The following is an 18079-nucleotide window of genomic DNA, read 5'->3' on the forward strand; positions in this document are numbered from 1 at the left end:
ATATTTTCGTCCTCGAAAATCTATACGACATAACTATACTTAACACATTCTTCACATCCAATCCTTCGATCAAACGACAACCCGGTCACGGTTTAAATCTAGTACTTATACCATCAATCTTCTAATACGATTGCAACATAATCCTTACTAACTTGCCAACCATTTTAGCAATATCTTGAAAAATCTTACAACGTAGCAATAGCTACCACTTGCTTACATCTGGTTATACAATCTCACTTCATCATCCTCAGCAACCTACTCCACACCAAACGCATACGCAATTCTTATTTTCATATTCAGGTGTCCTCGCTACCGAAGCACCAACAACTTATAACCGAATCATAATCGAGAAGCACAACTTCTCCCCCACTTAGTTCCAAACCAACTCCTGCAACAAGCAATAAAAAACAAAAAGTACCGACAATTTTGTACACACTTGTCGCGTACTAAGGGATAAACAATAATTAGACGACTCTGGTCGGACGGACCGACCTGCTCTGATACCACTAATGTAACACCCCAAATCTACCCGATAAATTATACGGAAAATCAGAGTATAAATTCCAAACAAGTTCATTTGAGGTATCACATATTCGTCATTTCAAAAATAGTTACGGCTTATTTGCCTTCACATAGATACATAGCACAGAAATTTAAAATGATAATCAAATCATTACTAAAAATCACTTTGTTTAAATTCAATAATTAACTCGCAGCGGAATCAACAAACTTCATAAATATTCAATTCAAGTCGTAGCATCATTGCACGGTAACTTTAAGTTACAATTTAAACCAAAACCATATAAAAATTCAGCAAAAGAAATAATAATTAAAACAATCATTTTATTCCCCTGAGTGCTACGTATCAGAGCAAGACACCAACTCGACTAACAACAACTAAAGACTTCATAAAATCACTTCAAAACTTCCACCGCTATCTTGAGTACCTGTCCGTTTCCCACAGTAAGGGAAACATCATTCAGAAGGGGTGAGATATCGAAAAATATAAACAAAAGTATGATAATTAATATGTTAGAATTAAATCATACAAAATTATCACTTTACAACTTTCAGACGACAGCTATAACAACAATTTAAAACTAACAAAATCAACAACATAATAATAATAATAGTTATAACAACTATTTTTTTATCTTCCAGACAGTACCTGTCACAACAAGTCATTAGCATAACAACTTATAATTACGACTTCACATTATCACAATTCACTTCACATCGTCATATTCAACAACAACTCAAGTCACATCACGTCACAATTAAATCACACTCATGCCACATATAATGAGACTCTACAATTGCACATGCATGTGGTACCCAGGGCTTCAGCCCCCATCGCCAATTGCCAGTTAACAGAGGCATCAAGGCATAAGCCTTCGTCACTAATTTGCCAATCCAGGCCGTCGCCAAAAATGCATATGTATATGAATGCAACAAACACACACAACAAACAACATCATCATCACAAAGGGATACGCCTATATCGTCGCTATACCAATAAATAGAGGTATACATCGTCACTGAAACATCCTTCAACTTCGCATAAAACAACAACAATTATCACCACAACAACAACTAATTTCATCGAATCAACACGACAGAATCACAACAAATAATCTATGGAAAAATTCATACACCTTAATCCCACATACAATCATCATATTCCTGGTTATATAATTTGAACCCCACCCTTACCTTGGTAAATATGGACTCTTTCACCATAGCTCTAAGCTTTTCTCCAAAAGAAATCCTTTCTAACATCAACTAGAGACACACCTAAACACCAGTTCGGTAATCAGCTTATCAGACAAACTTAAAACCCTCAAAATCAAAATCGCTCCGGTCAGAACTTACCTCTATGAGTCAGGAACGTTGTGTCCGAGTACCATAACGATCCAACGGTTGGATTGAGAGATATGCCCGATTTGCCAAGGTGACTCTATGCTGAAACTTGCTGCGAAAATTAAGGCTTCCTCCATAATTTTCGTCTTCTCTCAAGTGCTCATCCCTTCTTTCTCTTCTCTTTTCTATTTTTTCTTTCTCCCCTAAAATAAGTTATGAGACTCCAACTCTAAAACCCTAATTTTCTCCACTTACTATCTCTTTTCTCTTAATGGGCTTAACCCATAATCCAACTATTACGTTTCTACTACTAAGGCCCAATTAACTATATCTCTCATACAACTTAATTAACCCAAATAACACAAACACACATACAATTAAATATTTCAAATAATTATTATATCACATAATAACTAAATAAATAAATAATTATTAAAAATAACAAATAGTATAATTACTAATATAATTAATAAAAATATTAATAAAATCGGGATGTTACAAGGCGTCCTGGACACGCGCGTGACATCCTTCCCCGGCCCGTTCCGGGCAAACATCAAGGACAATCGATCACGAGAGAACCTCGTGCCCGGTAAGCAGCCAGCTCATGCGCTACCTAAATCCTCGCCTTAGAAAGAGGAGCCAATCTCGCTTAAGGATACCCTATAAATAGCCCTCTAACCCCAAAGGGCAAGGTAATCTTTTTCTGACCCCAAAATTCTCTCACTTTGTTGTACCTTGTGGAACATATACTTACTTTGGCATCGGAGTGTCTTGCAGGTACAACCCTTTTTTCCCCTCTCAACCATTCTGGATTTCAAGCCTTCATTGTTACTGGCCATCTGATCTGCTCGGTAAGATCAGTGGCGCCGTTTGTGGGAAAATCCAGCTCCCCCGTTCCTCTTCTTGCACTTTCTTGATCCATTCTTGCCTCCTGCAAGAACCCGGGAACCAAAGCTCTAGTCAACTATCATTCATGGCTGGCAATAACGAAGACCCCTCTTCATTAGACGCTACGATACTCAACAAGAACGACATCTCTGTCGTCATTCCTCCTCCCAGAAACACCATCCCTCAGGATGGCATCACGGCATCTCCTTCCCCGAAAGATCTCCAAGAAGGCACTCTCCATCATCTCGGGGAAACCGTTGGCAGAGACAACCACGAGGAGGTCCTAGAAAACCCTTTCTCTTCCAAGGGCCAAGCTTCCCAGAACCAGACCATGACGGCCGTTCTGGCCGCCCTTGCGCAGACAAACACACTTATTCAGCAGCAGAATGACAGGATCGGGGCGCTCGAGCAAAAACACCGTTCGAAGACTCCCCCCGGCCACAAACCACGCTCTCAGCGCGACATGGTTCCCAAGAAACACCCTCGTTCACCCTCCCCTAGAGAGAACGCGGGTCCCATTTCCAAGAAAGGGTCAAGCGACCACCGCTCTCGACACCGATCACATTCCCCTCGACCAAACAGAAGATCCTGGTCACCTCCGACAAAACACGACGATAACCGTAGGCGACACAGGCGGAGTCGTAGCCGATCCTCCACTCCTTCCGCCAGCGACGATAAAGAGGAGCGTCGGGGCCCTCTGTCCTACGCAATCTTGGAAGCACCCTTTCCGGCCGATCTTGAAAAACCCCCGCCGCTGGGCACATACGACGGGACCACCGATCCAGACGAGCACATAGAGAACATCGACGCCCTTCTAGATTATAGAGGGGTGCCCGGTGCAATCAAATGTCGTCTATTCCCGACCACTCTGCGCAAAGGAGCCATGACGTGGTACAAAAGTTTGCCCGACGAATCCATCACTTCTTGGAAGGTGCTCGGCAAACTCTTCTCCAGACACTTCACAGCCTCCCGGAGACACCCAAAATCAGAAGCGTCCCTAGAGGCTATCATCCAAGGAAAAGACGAATCCCTACGGGCCTACATAGAAAGGTTCAACAAAGAGGCCGTGCAGGTGTCCACGACGGCCCATATGAAGAAGTTCCTGCTCGAACGAGGTCTCCGACCACGCTCAGACTTCGCCAAAGCCATCGGGATCGAAACACCCGCCACCTTGGACGAATTCTTCCTCAAAGCTCAAGCATACATACAATACGAGGAAAAAGAGGCCGCTCATGCAGTCCGCAACTCGAGACAAGAAGAGAACACCAAAGGTGCTCGTCAGGACGATTCTCGCCGAGAGATTGACAAGAAAAAGGACGACAAAGGGCGAGACCCGAAATACTATAAAACGCCAGCAGGGAAGTTCCGAGAATACACCCTGCTGAACGCATCCCGGGAACGCATCCTGAACGAGTGCGCCAGCGCAGAGTTCCAAACGGGCAAAGTCCGCTTCCCTAAGACCATGCCTGCACGGCTGGACGTGGACAAGTAGAAGTTCTGCCGGTTCTATAAAGGCCACGGGCACAACACAGAAGACTGCATCCACCTGAAAGATGCAATAGAGATACTGATCCGAGAAGGACACTTGAAATAGTATGCGAAGAAGCAGGAGGCCGCCAAAGAAGCCAAGCCAGTAATCGAAGAAAAACCGGCGGAAGATACGCCCGCCATGTAGGTGGCTATGAGTATCACCAGACCGGAAGACTTCTACCTCCCTGACTGGGCCGGGGGATCTTCCACCTTTTCTCCTTACAGCCCGTGGGAATTTCCCCCTTCTGCCATGGTCATCTCCGGGGGAGGATTCAGCAAACTCATTGTTGGATCCGTAAAACGAAAATTCGATGAACTAATCTCGGCAAGTTCGAGAAAAGCCGCTACCCTCGACCTAGCCAAAGGCGGCCCATCCTCCATATCTTTCTACAAGGATGAACTGCCCGGTGGAGCGCCCAATGCAACCATCCCCCTCCTTATCCGATCTCAGATGGCCATCTTCGACGTACGCCGCATTTTAGTTGATCAAGGTAGCTCAGTTGACTATACCGACCTTAATAGGGCTTTCCCTAAAGACGCTTATCCTCTGCCTAGCATAGATAAATTAGTCGATAATTCTGCAGGTTTCAAACTTTTATCATTTATAGACGCGTATTCCGGGTACAACCAAATACCCATGTCGAAAACAGACAAAAAATACACGGCCTTCATGACCGAATCGGGCAACTACTACTATAACGTAATGCCCTTCGGTCTTAAAAACGCCAGAGCTACATACCAACGAATGATGAACAAAGTATTCCGGGCTGAGATCGGCGACATGCTCGAAGTCTACATGGACGACATGATCGTCAAATCCCAAAAGGAGATCGACCATGCCGCCCATCTCAAGAAGGTCTTCGAACAAGCTCGAAAATGCAAAATGAGATTCAATCCCGAGAAATGCACCTTCGGGGTCCGAGCAGGAAAATTCCTCGGTTTCTACCTAACCGAACGGGGGATCGAGGCAAATCCGGATAAGTCAGAGCCTTTTCGGAGTTCCCAACGCCGGACTCTAAAAAATCCATTAAATCCCTGAACGACATGCTCACATCACTATCTCGATTCGTAGCCAAGTCAGCCCAGCACGCCCTCCCACTCTTCAAACTCCTCCGAAAAGAGACAACTTTCGAATGGACGGACGAATGCGAGTGCGCTCTGACTCACCTCAAACAAGATCTCTCGCGCCCGCCCGTACTCTCGAGGCCTGAATCCGGAGAAGTCCTCTATCTCTATCTGGCCGTTGCCACTGAGGCAGTCAGCGCTGCACTCATCAGAGAGACACCGAAAGGACAAAGACCCATTTATTTTACGAGCAAAGTGCTCCAAGGCCCAGAAATCAGGTACCAGCAGATCGAGAAAGTCGCCCTCGCTCTAATCACAGCAGCCAGGAGGCTAAGACACTACTTCTTGGCACACACCGTTGTCGTGCGCACCGAACAGCCCATAAAACAGCTCTTAGGTCGCCCCGATATGGCCGGAAGAATGCTCCGCTGGTCCCTGGAACTCTCAGAGTTCGACATAAAGTACGAGGGGAGGAAGGCCCTAAAAGCACAGGTCCTAGAAGACTTCGTAGCCGAGATGGTCTTCCCAGACACGACGACATGCAGCGCTCGGAAATGGACCCTGTACGTGGACAGAGCCTCCAGCCCGTCTGGAAGCGGAGCAGGCATCATCTTAGAAAACGGAGAAGGAACGCTGATAGAAGTATCGCTATCACTCTCCTTTCCAACCTCCAACAACCAAGCAGAATACGAAGCACTGCTCGCAGGGCTACGCCTCGCCGACGACTTGGACGCCGAGGTGATCGAAGTATTCACCGACTCTCAACTGGTAGCTTCGCACATCTCCGGAGAATACCAAGTCAAAAGCGACCATCTCGCCGGATACTTGAGCCTCGTGCGCAAAAAGATGGCCCGGTTCAAGAACGCCACAGTAAAACATATCCCCAGGGAGCATAACGCCCGAGCGGACATTCTGTCGAAACTCGCCAGCACAAGGAAGAAAGGGGGCAATAAGTCCGTAATCCAGGAAATATTGCCCAGACCCAGCACCAAACCCCCAAACAGGCTAACGCTCGTCAGCGCGATCGGAGACGCGTCTTGCTGGATGACCCCCGTGTACAACTATCTCACGAGCGACCTCCTGCTGAGCGACCCCAAGGAGGCCTCCACCACCAGGAGAAGAGCCTGCTCGTACGTCCTAGTCGAAGATCGGCTCTACCGGCGAGGGTTCTCCATACCCCTCCTCAAATGCGTCGACGAGGGCACCGTCCCCCATATACTCCGAGAGATACACGAAGGCATCAACTCCCAACACCTAGGGGGGAGATCCCTCGCCAAAAAAGCGCTCCGAGCCGGGTACTATTGGCCCACCATGCAACACGACGCCAAAGAATACGTAAAGAAATGTGACAAGTGCCAACACTTTGGGGACATGCACCTCGCACCCCCCAGCGAACTCAAGTCTTTGTCATCCCTTGTCCGTTTGCGTGGTGGGGCATGGACCTCCTCCGCCCATTCGTGACCGGGAGCAATCAAAACAAATACCTCATAGTCGTAGTCGACTACTTCACCAAATGGATCGAAGCCGAACCATTGGCCAAAATCACGTCTTTAAACGTACTACATTTCTACAAAAGGAACATCCTCGACCGGTTTGGAATACCCCTGGCTATCATCACCGACAACGGCACCCAGTTTACTGACGGGCGCTTCCAGGAATTTGTGACAAAGTTAGGAACTAAGCAGCACTTCGCGTCAGTCGAACACCCCAAGACGAACGGACAGGCCGAAACCGCCAACAATGTAATTCTAAGGGGCATCAAAAGAAGACTGGATGAAATCAAAAAGGGGTGGGTCGAGGAGCTACACAGCGTCCTCTGGGCCTACCGCACCACCCCCCATTCCACAACCGGGGAGACTCCTTTTCGCCTTACTTACGGGACGGAAGTCGTGATCCCCGTCGAAGTGCATGTGCCCACTAGGCGCACCGAGGAACCCCTCTAAACAGAAGGCAACCTCGAGGCGATTAGAGAAGAGCTTGACCTGGTTGAAGAAATTCGAACAGGGGCCGCTATGCGCGAAGCTTCACTCAAACTAAAAATAGCCCTAAGACACGACGCAAAGGTCATTAAACAAGAATTCGAGGTAGACAATCTAGTGCTCAAAAGAAATCACAAGGACTCCCGGGAAGGTAAACTGGCCGCAAACTGGGAGGGCCCCTATCGCGTCCGAGCGAAGACCGAAAATGGGGCATACTACTTAGAGAACTTACAAGGGGAAGAACTCGCTCAACCTTGGAACGTAACACTCCATATTTTCATAATTTAATTTAATTAATTAAATTGAATTACGGGGAATTATTTGGAATTATTGAGGATTATGAGGAATTAAGCAATTGGGCTTGAGTTGTGATTAGTAAAGAGGGGGTGCATTGATAGGCCCTATTACTAATTAAAATAATTTTATTTCATTTTTAATAAAATAGAGGGAGTTGTGGAATAGAGAAGGTTACAACATTTGGAAAAGAGAAACACGTGAAAAGAGAAGAGGAGCAGAGAAGTGCGACAGAGGAAGAGCGAAGAATCAACCTTCAGGTAAGGGGGGACTCTTCCATTTATCTTCTATTATGTGGTTATAGGTAGTAGAATGGAATTGAACATGTTGCTCATGCTAATTGAGTTATGCTTAGGTTGTAAAGATGTTAGGTTTTGGGAGAATTGATTAATAATGTTGTATTGATCATATGTGGTGTGAATTGGATGATTGAAATGTGTAATAAATGTGTTAATTGTATTTGTGGTTGCCGTTTTGGTGTTATAATGCATTTGGGTGCGAATTGGTATGGATTCGGGTCGATACAGTGTTGAAAAGAATGTTGTTTTTCTGATACAGCAGCATAGGAACCGGTTCCCAGGTGGGAGGAACCGAGTTCCAGTAGTAGAAACCAGAAGCGAAGGAATTCTGTTCAGCAGGAACTGGTTCCCATGTAGGTACAACCCGGTTCCTAGTAGTAAAAATCAGAGAGGAGTTTCCGAAGGATTTCAGGAACCGGTTCCCACGTAGGGAGGAACCGGGTTCTGCGTGACTTTTTCTAAAACTTTCTTAACTTTGAAAACTCCTAACTTTTAAACCGTAAATCCGATTTCAGTGCCGTTTTGAGCATAGTAAAGCTAATCAAATGATTTACATAATAAATAGTGTTTTGAGTCGTGACTCGAAATTATTTTGAAACACTCGATTTTAATTGGTTGTGGTGGTTTATGCGTACAGGTATATTAATGAATATTTCACCTGTATGATGTTGTGGTTGTAACCGGTGTTTGTTATACATGTATTGTTGGTATAAAATATGTGTTTTACTATGGTTGAGAAATAGCATGATTGTGTATAGCTATTGATTATTGTAGTTGATGGTTATGACATTTGGTTGACTTATGTGGGTGATGAGCATGTGATGGTTGATACATGCATTCATAATCATTGTGTGGATGATCCTTGATAATGGTGGATCAGTGGTAGCTAATTCCCATTGTGTGGAATTAGTGAGTGGGTGTTTCCGTATCCTTGACGATGGTGGATCGGTGAGATAGGTTATCCCAGATTTTGGTACCACATGCATGTAGTTGCATTGCATTAGGCTACTTGTGTTATTATAACATGAATGGAAGATTGTCCAATGTTATAATATGTGTTGATTATGTGTTTGTTGTGCTGATTGTGTGATTGAGAATCTGATCGTAACTGTAATTGGGTGAATAGCATGTGATTGATATTTTATCATCTATATCCTATAACATTGGTTAAATGCGAATGAGACTTACCCTTACTGTTGTTATTTTTCAGATTGAGGAGTATCTCTTGTACTTGGTGAGGAATAGCTCGTCAAGTAGTTCGTTAGAGTTAGTTGGGTCCGTGTCATGCTCTGGTCGTGTAACACTGGGAACGTCGTTTAGAGTTAATTGTTAAACTCTTTTATTTGGGTGTTTTATTATGGTGGTGTTTTAAAGTCTATGAGTTTGGATGTTGCATTGTTCAGATGTTAAAGATATTTTCGCTGTGTTAACATGATGATCTGAATAATTTTGGATTTAACGTTCCTTTTATGGCATGACATGAGTTTTTGTTTTGATTATATGGAAGTTGTAATGCCCTTTTCATGTTTTACTCTGATTATTGTTTAATATTTATGCGGGGTATTAGAAGGGTGTTACAATAGTGGTATCAGAGCATAGTCGGTCGTTTGAGTCAGAGTCTTAGTGTCAGTTAACCCCTCGTATGCGATTAGTGTAAGGTTGACACTATTGATACTTCTTGTTCTAATGAATATTGATTTAATATTTATCAGAACAATAGCCGGAAGAGGAGGAAGAAACGACGACGCGATTGCTGAGGCTCTGGGTATGATTGCTGGTGTACTGGGAGGGAATGCCAACGGGGCTGGTATTGGTGCTGATAGACAGTTAAATAGTTTTCAGAGGAACAACCCTCCGTTGTTCAAAGGTACTCACGATCCCGAAGGCGCTCAGAAGTGGCTAAAAGAAATTGAAAGGATCTTCCGAGTGATTGATTGTGATGAAAATCTGAAGGTGAGATATGGTACTCACATGCTGTCTGAAGAAGCTGATGATTGGTGGATGGCTAGTAGGGATGAATTGCAATCTGCTGGTGTTGCAATTACTTGGGCTGTGTTCAAGAGAGAATTCTTGCGGAGGTACTTTCCTGAGGATGTTAGAGGCAAGAAAGAGGTTGAATTTTTGGAGCTGACGCAAGGTAACATGACCGTGCCGGAGTATGCGTCCAAGTTTGTTGAGTTGGCAAAGTATTATGTCCACTACAACAATGATGAGGCTAGCGAGTTCTCGAAGTGTGTTAAGTTTGAGAATGGTCTCCGTGACGAGATTAAACAGGATATCAGATATCAGAGGATTCGCAGGTTTGTTGATTTGGTTGACTGCAGCCGAATCTTTGAAGAGGATAATATTAAGCTGAAGTCGTCACACTCTCTCGAGTTAGTCGACAGGAAAGGGAAGAAGCATATGGATCGTGGTAAGCCGTATGGTAAAGGTAACCAGAAAACTAGAGGCTGGAAGAAGCCTAGTGGGGGAGACTCAAGTGCCCCTATTAAGTGCTTCAAGTGTGGAGAACCTGGACATCGCATTCACGAGTGCAAAAGTGAAGAAAAGAAGTGCTATAAGTGTGGTAAGGCAGGCCACATTGCTATTAAGTGCAAAGGAAACACTGTAACTTGTTTCAACTGCGGAGAAGAGGGCCATATTAGTCCTAAGTGTCCTAAGCCAAGGAAGAATCAAGCTGGTGGTAAGGTGTTCGCCTTATCTTGTTCCGAGACTACTCCAGAGGATCGGTTGATTAAAGGTACGTGTTTTATTCATGGCACACCTTTAATTGCGATTATAGACACTGGTGCGACACACTCTTTTATTTCTATGGATTGTGCTAAAAGGTTGAAATAGAAATATCTGATATTAATGGGAGTATGATCATTGACACTCCTGCGTCGGGTTCAGTGACTACTTCGTTTGCTTGTTTGAACTGTCCAATTGATATTTTTGGTAGGGAGTTCAGAATGGATTTAGTGTGCCTTCCGTTGGAGAAACTCGATGTTATTCTGGGAATGAATTGGTTACAATTCAATCGAGTTCATATTAATTGTTTCTCGAAGACGGTTATTTTTCCTGAAGATGAAAGTGTGGAAGGTTTGGCGATGACTGCTAGACACATAAATGAAGTAGTTAAGGACGGGGCTGCCGTGTTTATGTTGATTGCATCCATGAAAGTGAAGGAGAAGGTGGTGAGAAGTTAATTATCGGTAGTATGCGACTTTCCCGAAGTCTTTCCAAATGATGTTAGAGAGTTTCCACCAGAGAGGGAAGTGGAATTTGCTATTGAGTTAATTCCGGGAACTAGTCCTGTGTTGATGGCACCTTATCGTATGTCGGCATCAAAATTGGCTGAATTGAAGAGTCAATTGGATGAATTACTTGAGAAGGAATTTATCCGTCCTAGTGTTTCACCGTGGGGTGCACCGGTGTTACTAGTAAAGAAGAAAGAAGGCTCAATGAGGCTGTGTGTGGATTATAGACAGCTGAATAAAGTTACTATCAAAAATCGGTATCCGTTGCCGAGGATTGATGATCTAATGGATCAATTGGTTGGGGCGTGCGTGTTCAGTAAGATTGACTTGAGGTCAGGATATCATCTGATTCGGGTGAAGACAGACAATATTCAGAAGACTGCATTTAGAACGAGGTATGGTCATTAGGAATATACTGTGATGCCATTTGGAGTTACTAATGCACCTGGTGTTTTTATGGAATATATGAATTGGATCTTTCAACCCTATCTCGATCAGTTCGTAGTGGTATTTATCGATGATATTCTAATATATTCTAAGAGTGAGGAAGAACATGCAAATCATCTTAGAGTGGTATTAGAATTGCTGAAAGAGAAGAAACTGTATGCTAAACTGTCGAAGTGTGATTTATGGTTAAGCGAAGTAAGTTTCCTTGGACATGTGATTTCCAAGAATGGTATCACCGTAGATCCAACAAAGGTAGAAGCTGTGTCTCAGGGGGAAGCTCTGAAGTCAGTTTCTGAAATCTGTAGTTTTCTTGGTCTGGCGGGTTATTATAGAAAGTTCATTGAAGGTTTTTCAAAGTTAGCATTGCCGTTAACTAAGTTGACTAGGAAGGGTCAAGAGTTCATCTGGGATTCTAAATGTGAAGAAGGATTTCAAGAGCTGAAGAGGAGGCTGACTAGTGCGCCGATCTTGATTTTGCCAAATCCGGTGGAATCTTTTGTTGTGTATTGTGATGCTTCATTGATGGGATTAGGAGGTGTGCTAATGCAGAATCAACAGGTAGTCGCTTATGCGTCGAGACAACTCAAAGTGCATGAGAAGAATTATCCGACTCACGACTTAGAGTTGGCAGCAGTTGTATCCGTGTTGAAGTTGTGAAGGTGTCGCCCTCAGTTTTTTATATCTCGTGAGAGATACGAACTGACTCTTCTTTTGTTTTTGAGTTTTGAAAATCAGAGAGTCGCCACCGACTTTTATTTTATCCAATTAAGGAAAGGTTTATAAAAGAAACAGAAAAAGACCTTTAAGAGATTTTGGGTTCGGGGGTAGGTTATACAAAGGGAAGGTATTAGCACCCCTTTGTATCCATGGTTATCCATGGGCTCTTAATTGCTTAGCTCACTTGTTTGAATCATTTGTCTTGCCTTGAAATGCTTGTATGTGGTTTTAAAATACCTTTGTAAATTAACTTTGTAATGATCCTTGTGCGGATGTATACAAAGTGTTTTATCTCTCGAAAAGATGTTTTGAAAAAAAAGATCTTTAATTTCGTAATGATCCTTGTTTGGATATATACAAAATGTTGTCATTTTTTGAAAGTTTTGTTTTGAAAAACAATGAAGATGTGAGACATTTGTTGTTTTGATTTGAGCAAACAATTAGGAGATCTACCCTAAGTTTATAAGGTCCTTTCCTATTTCTTTTAGAAAATTTTCCTTTGACCGGATGTAAACAAAAGTTTGGATTTGCATTTGAAACAGTAGAATTGATTTTTGAAAAGAGTAACAGAGGGATTACCCTAAGAGGTGCAAGTGTGATCGTGTTCTGATTCAGATATTTTTGTCTTTTAAGTTTAGTGATCTAACGCTTCAGTTTTTATCTTTGACATACACGCAGTTTTTATATATACAAAATTTAAAGTGCGGGAATGTAAAATGCGGAAAGTAAATCTACGCTATTACATCGATTGTGTGGGAAATGTAAACTACGCTATTTACATGATTTTGACAACCTATACACTTTATCTAGGAATTTAAATTGCAATAAGATAAAAGGAAGTATTTTTGGATTTTTTTAGACGGTTGATTTTAATTAGAATTAATGCATAATTAATTTAATTAAATAAGAAAAATGAGAAATAAAATTTAAACCTAAAAATTAAGTCTAAAATATGTTCAAAATGTTTGTTAATTAATTTTAAAACAAAACTAATTTTTTTGGGATTTTTGAAATTGTTTTTGAAATTATTAAGTTAATTAACAAATAATTATGCAAATAATTATACACATATATTAAACTTAAAGAGAAAAATATTCTAAATATGTACAAAATTAGCTTATAATATATAAACTTAATTTAATAAAAAGAAAATATTTTTTTCTGATTTTTTGATGGTTTAGAAATATTTAAAATGAAATATTTGAATATATATTGATTAATTAAACAAAATATTTTTATTATTAAGAAAAATAAAATATTTTTGTGTCAAAAATTAAAACAATATTTTATCAACTTAAAAATATTTTTTGTATATTTTTCTGATTTTTAAAACTATTTTAAATTAATTTTGCAAAGAAAAATAAATAAAATAGAAAAATGTAAAAAATATATTAAATCTGGATCATGTGTGGCTAGCTGGTAAGTCCATATCATGGACTAGCGTGTCTGGGGCGTTGGATTGAGGGACTGGCATGATCTGATGGCCACTGAAGCGAAGGAGCATGGCACGTGTATCACCTGCAAAGCACTGAATCAGAGAAAATTTAAATTAAAACGCGCGCGCTCCCTGGCCACTCAGGTGAGGACACCTCATCATCTTCAACCTCTCGCCACCACTTTTAACAGCGCTTTTTGTAACACCCCAATTCTACCCAAAGCATTCAGGCAAGAAAATATCAGAGTATTAAAATTTCATACAACACAATTAGGATGTTACACTAAGTAACCAAACAAACACCTTGAAAACAAACGGACCTCACCGATGCCAAAAGCATACACAGCTGCCAATAACATGATACATAACACACGGAAGATATGAACATATATATATATATATATATATATATATATATATATATATATATATATATATATATATATATATACGTATAGCTCTCACTCTCAAAGAGGAGTTTTCCAAAATAAAGTGTTTACAATACACAATGGCACGTTATCACATATACATGTTCAAAAGAGTCATATACAAATAAATAACAACAGACTCCCGACTCCCCGGTGTTACGTATCAGAGCAACCGACAAGACCAACTAGAGAACTACCTCTTCCAAAGACTCCCAAAGCGGCTAATCTGCAGGATGCCACTCAAGCATCAAATCAGCAGAAGGGTGAGAATATAATTCATAATGAAAAGCATGACAAATATAGTAATGCCAACAAGTATCATCAAGAATCATACAATCATTCTCAAACAAACTTAAATCAAACAAAGACCACACAAGAAAATTGTGGAAATTGGAACAAGAAGAACAAGAACAAGAACAAGACTATAAGAATCATACATCCAAGATAAATTAGATTCACCCCCTTACCTTGCTATTGTGACGATCGGCAATCGATTCGGTTGAGAATCCTCCACTTTCTCTTGTTTTTCCTCTTTGCTCTTCTTCTTCCTCTCTTCTCTTCTTTCTTTCCTTTTTCTTTCCATCCTTTTTCCTTTCTCACAAATATCTCTTTCTTATAAAGAAAATATTTATCCCGCAGAAATGACCAAAATGCCCCTACGTTCAAATATCGTTCAAATGCCCCAAAACGCGGAATATTACCTTAATAATATTTCTAGTACCAAAAATATGAAAACCTTCAATTAAATATTAGTCCGCCATCCCGAACTAATACCGACTGAAACGACTCCAAAAACGGTAAAATTCCAATAAACGTCACAAACGTCCAAATTAAGCATATACTTATTTTCCGGGCGTTACACTTTTGTAAAAACAACGCTGTAATAAGTGAGTCTCAAACCTGCAAAATAGCGAATAGGGGTAAACTCATGCAAAAAAATTTCGCGACCTATGAAATCAACTAACCTTGATCCACTGAGTTCAAATATGCCATTAGTTTTGTCTAATTTTGCCTCTAGCAAAAAATCCCATTTCAAGCTCATGAAACCCTAAAATGGCATACGCTTCAAACGTCCATTAAAACTCAATTAAAGCTCCAGAAACGACCAGAGCTTCAAACCAAACATAAATATGCGATTACATCTTGCTAAATATGCATGTATGATCAGATACGAGGTGATTTATGTTTGAACAAACCGTGGCTTGTGTGGCTCGATTTGTGAGGCTTTGATGCTTAAAATTTATTTGAATAGGTTCAATGAAGTTCAGAGATGATGTTTGAATACCTAGTTTGGATTAAAACTAGCTTGAACTCAAAATTCAAAATTTGAATTTCTTTGAAATTTTCAAGTTGCTACAATTATGATACAAGCATGGATTTGGTTCTGAAATTGTGTCTCCCTTCTCTTGCTGAAGCATGCTACTTCATTTATAAGCAATGAATGAGCTTCAAACTTAAGCTAAGAAGCATTGATGATCTTTGAATCTTTGAATTCTTTAATATTAAAAAGTTTGAATTCTTTGGCCATGGCTTTGAATTTTCTTCACCCTCTTACTCTAGGCCTGTTATGTACTTCTCTTTGTTGCAGAAAATAAGCTATCTTGATGACTCAAACAAGAGACAAAGCTTTGGATAATGATCTTGCATCATTTCTTTTTTAATTTAATTTTAAATGTAATAAAATTAAACCAAAAAAGAAATAAAAATGTTATGGGCCTTAGGTTGGTCGTGGGAGGCCCTTAACATTGTTAGAATCATGTTTGGATCATGGAAACTTGGCCCCTTTTGGAAAAAAAACATTTTTGATCAATGTTGGTTTCATGCATTTTCCCAAAAATTAGCCAACTTCAACAAGGCATAAATCCCTCAATTTTGATCATATGAAGGAGTTCTTGTACTTTTTAGAAACCTCAAGATGTCCTCTACAAGCCACTTTGGAAACTTTTTTTCATTTGGAAAAGTTATATTGATGTTATGGCCTTTGACAAAAAAACCACTTTTTGTTGACTTTGAAAATGACCTGTAATGTCTGAGCTCATATTTTTCAAATGGTGAATCCAATGACCATGGGATCAATTGCATTTGAAAAATAATTGAATTTCCTTCAAAACAAACTTTGGTTGGAATTTTTTAAATGAACGAGGAGAGAGTTATGGCCGGTCAAAGTTCAGTTGACTTTTTAGGAGAAAACCCTAATTTTGAAACTTAGGGTTTTGTTGATTTTTGATCTTTTCTTGATGAATTATGATCAACCAATGATCAAATGATGAATCTTTTGACAAAATATGGATGTTGACAAAAAATTTCATTTTTGACTGTCTGTTGACTTTTCGGTCAAACTGGTCGTCTGTTGACTGTTTGAGCTGCTGACTGTGCGTCTGAGCGAATTGAAGTTTGAAAATTTGTATGGTGGTACTTTGAGACATATGGACGTCCATGAAATCCATTTGAGGTCTCAAAAAACTTGTTCTCCTGAAAAAAAACAAAAACCCTAGTTAAGGACTGTTTGTGTAGGAGACAGTTAAGCGTACCTGATTTTTGTGCAGTGCTGAGTCTCTGCTGATCATGTGAATATCAGAAGACTTCTAGAACAAAAATCTTGGAATTTTAAAATGCAAAAGATTGATTTGATTGATGGTGCAAAACACGGAGAATCGTGCTGTCAGCGGGTTTGACTGTCAACTGGCTGTTCAGGCATTAACGTAACAGTTAAAGTGAAAATTCAACAGTTAAAGTTGATTTTTCCTTTTTGTTTTTTGTTGTGTTAATGGTGAAAATTTATTTACATGAGTTGTTAGAAAAACACAAACATAATAAATAAACAAAATACACTGTACGCGAACAAAATTACCGATAATAACCTTGAAAAATATTTAATGCGCAGAAAAATAAATATTTAATTAGCAGAAAACACACATAATATTATCTGGATAATTAAACTACAGTACGACAGATAGTACGACATTTAATACTGACAGTACAAATATTACATAATATATGAACAGTACGACAAATAAACGGTACATTATTTGAAAATGAAAGATACGACAAACTTTAAAAATGACGATTAAAAACCCATGCTATAAATAACAACATATAGATGATCGGGAGTGTAAACAACCCAGGTCCGCATTTTTCAGGGCTATGCAGACAGAAAAAGGACATGATCACCACCAAGACGGTGATGACCATAAGAAAACACGTATCCATCCACTTCGCCATTTTTGCCGGGGAAGAAGAGAAAATGAATATGAGGTAGAAATTTGAGAGATGAGTTGAAATTTGATGTGAGAATTTATGAAAAGAATGAGAGGTATTTATAGAGTGAAAAGAAGGATAGAGACGTTGGGGAATGAAGTGATTCTGTACAAAAAAGGAAAATTTGAGTGGTAGTAGGATTTGAAAGAAAGTGTATGGTAGGGTTTGAAAAGAGAGATGTATAGAATAAAGTTAGGATTTGATTTTGAAAGAAAGAGATTTGAAAAGAAAGGAAAATATTTTGAAAATAATAGAATATAGTACAAAAATTAGTGGGAAACAAAAACTAATAATTATTTACTCGTTACCAGTACAGTCTGAATCCCCGGACTCTGCGCCTGCAAAAATTTAATTTTGTACCAATTGCATCAGTACTATTTATCTGCAAATAAATCTCAAATAAACAGTGTGTGTGAAGTGATAAACAGTAATTGGCGTTTGTGTAAGAACAAATTCAACAGCGAACCAAAATACCGTATAAGAAAAATTCTAAAAACCGAGAATTCATAAAAATCAGGATATTTGTGAAATAAAATCCAAGATTATATGAAACTCCCAATTTTTAGACAGAAGTCTGTTGCCTTCTTTCTGAAAAAGATGCGGGCAAATTTTGGGGTATAACAGTTGCCCCTATTCAATC

Source organism: Vicia villosa, linkage group LG3 (assembly GCF_029867415.1).
Source record: "Vicia villosa cultivar HV-30 ecotype Madison, WI linkage group LG3, Vvil1.0, whole genome shotgun sequence".
Lineage (NCBI taxonomy): Eukaryota > Viridiplantae > Streptophyta > Magnoliopsida > Fabales > Fabaceae > Vicia > Vicia villosa.